General features: G+C 39.9%; 1 long non-coding RNA gene across 1 annotated transcript; it reads left to right on the top strand.

Annotated features, from left to right (window-relative positions):
- Positions 1-207: 207 nt before the first annotated feature.
- LOC117831566 lies at positions 208-1,310 on the top strand. Its single transcript, XR_004635031.1, has 2 exons — positions 208-771; positions 902-1,310. It is a non-coding gene; the product is annotated as an uncharacterized LOC117831566 (long non-coding RNA).
- The last annotated feature ends 1,568 nt before the right edge of the window (positions 1,311-2,878 follow it).

The raw sequence follows: 2,878 nt of genomic DNA, 5'->3' as shown, positions 1-2,878 counted from the left end.
GCATTAGCATATTGCATATTTACCCTCAACATTTCATCTGTGTCTTTTTACAATTTGTTCCTCTTCCGTTCTGCATTTTTATGATCAACAGTTGTGGGAAGGTAGGTGTTAGAATGCAAGTGTATCATCCACATTCAATTAATTCACACATATCTTTGTGCTGTGTGTGAAATACATGTATGGTGGTGTCCTAAATAAAAGTGGACTCGTCTTTTCCCCCGGTTAAGATGACTAACAGTCGGCATTTGGCACCACCCACCCTGTTTAGTTTTAACACATCATGACATGATTGACGTGAGAACATGAGCAGCAGGATTGCTGAGTACCTTGCTGTCAGTCCTGCAGATGTGAAGTTAAGTAGAAATGAGTCGGCATGTCCTCACCTTTCATGTTTGTCTGATATCTGATGGAACAATAAACGCTTAGAAAACGGTCGACCACTTAGCATGCAGGCCGATCTGTCAGTCCTGCTGCACCGAGCTCAGCATAACAACCTATCTGGGATCTGAGTTGCAGGGCTGTCGACTGTGTGCTGCTTTACTGAATACACTGTGGATATTTGTTAGATAATCATTTACATAAATTTAGTGTGTTTGTGAATGCTAATGATTGTGTAATGCTCATTTGCTTTAGGAAGCTGCAGCTCAAAACTGTGACATGGAACAAATCAGGACAAACTTTGATGAATAAGTCGAGCACTTTTCCATCTATTCAGCTACAAATCTTACAACACTGAAGTGAAGGCATTTTCTCTACTTTGAAATATCCAAGGTTTGTTTGTGAAACTCGAACGATTGACTACTGTGCCTGACAATATTTTTTTATCCTCTCTTCTTCTTCTTCTTCTTCTTCTTCTTCTCCCCCCTGGCTGTTCTTACTCACCTGTAACTCCTGTCTTCAGTGTTCCAGGTAGAGCTGAGACTGATGCAACAGCCTTTCTCCACAGACTTTGGCAAAGTATGTCTTCAGGCAAGAAATCAGGAGCCTCCATCATCTCTTTATGCCATGCAGTTTTCAGGAGTGCAGACTTTTCAACCATAAACTTTTGAATGCTTTCAGTAAACTTTGGGAATATATGCCGTATTTTTAAATGTGTTTACTCTCGTTTACGGATCAACATGTTTCAACTCCTCAATTGTCAAATGTGGCAGTTCAGTCAGTTAGCTACTCTTCTTTATTTCACTAATGCAGGTACCTCTCTTGAGCCAGTTTTGAATCTATCTCTAAATAGATTCTGCATGTGAATAAAAAAGGAAAAAGTGCATCTATTTGTATCCCAACTAATAAAGCCAGCATCAGTTGTATGAAGATGATGCAGTGTTTTATTTGTCCATCTGAAGAGACGCCTGCATTCATCTGGTCATAAACGCCTTCTCTCAAACTGTACTTTAGTGATCTGAAGTCACAGGATGGACTGTAAACAATGATGGTCTCACAAAAAAGGACATTAGCCCTGAAATCCCCAATCACTTTTTTGAAGCCCCCCAAAGATTTGTCATTATCCCAGGTAGCTTTAGAGTGAATTGACGGCAGCCTATGGTCCTTGAGGCAGAATCTGAAGACTTCTGTAGTAAGCAATAATACATATGCAAGATGTGCTCAGAATTTTAAATAAAGCACTTATGTTACTATGAATACATAAGGTAGCGCAACGTTAGTCAGATATTTGGAACACATTTTGTAGAAGTATATTTCCCACTGAATGACTTGTAGTTTGGATGTTAACCATGTTTTAAGTATTGGTGCCCAACAGCGGCTTGTCATAGTGGGGGCGTGGGGTGGCACGGCCCCACTTTGATAAGATCAGTGATTGTGACTTGTTGTGTTTTCAGATTTGTAAAGGTCAAGGTTACTTTATTTGTATTTGTAAATATATTAGGTTTGCTGTGAGTGAGCCTCCTTTTAACAACAAACAGCACAAGACAAGACATGAAAAAACAAAGTGCTCAGTATACAAAGCTAACCCTCAATAAGAACAAGAAATAAGCAATCAATACAAACAAGGTCAACAAAAACAAGAAGGAAAATAAATCATTGTGTTTTCAGATTTTCGTCATGTTTTCTTATTTATTGGGTTTTGCACTTCTGGGCCACCATACTAGGTTATGTTTATGATATGTGCAAAAAAATACCCAGGTTAGGTACAAGACAATAACACGCTTAACGTTTAAATATGTACTTACTCTTGTCACATAGCTAACATGGGAAGTTCTGGAACTGATGTCTGAAGCATTCACACTAACCCTAACCCTAGCAGTTACCTTAATAATGTGTGTGTGTGGTACATAATGGACACATTACGTACATACATTTCTTTTAACATCCTTAACCATTCAACATTGGCAAATGGTTTCACAAAGGAATCAAAGTGGTCTCCTAGATATGGAGTTCCCAAACCTTTTAGCCCATGACCCCCAAAGTGACAATGCCAGAGACCGGTGACCCCCACTGTCTCTTGAGATGGTTAAACATTGCTCATAGCCGCGAGAAATGCAAGCATTCTTCATGTTGAGGCTGTCGCAGTGTTGTATGTATTTTTACAATAATAGATGAAGTAAGCCATTTTTTTTGGAAGGCAAAATGAGACCCCTCTATCAGTGTCTTGTGACCCCCCCCCCCCAAGGGGTCCTAGCCCCCACTTTGGGAACCACTGTCCTAGATGAAAATCTTGTGGGGTTTTTTACCCATTGTTTGTCTTGAACTGTTGGACTTTCCTGCTTTTCATACAACATCACCTTACTGTAACCCCACATCAACACAATAAGCTACAGCACAGCTGCCTAGAGACTAACCTTAAGTGTCATTCCATAATTTCTGCCTCCATCTAAGCTTCTATGATCGGCTTGTTGGTAGTGAAACTGTGATGTTATGGACAGTG

The sequence above is a fragment of the Notolabrus celidotus genome, chromosome 19 (genome assembly GCF_009762535.1).
Source record: "Notolabrus celidotus isolate fNotCel1 chromosome 19, fNotCel1.pri, whole genome shotgun sequence".
Taxonomy (NCBI): domain Eukaryota; kingdom Metazoa; phylum Chordata; class Actinopteri; order Labriformes; family Labridae; genus Notolabrus; species Notolabrus celidotus.
This window is presented reverse-complemented; position numbering and strand designations above follow the sequence as displayed.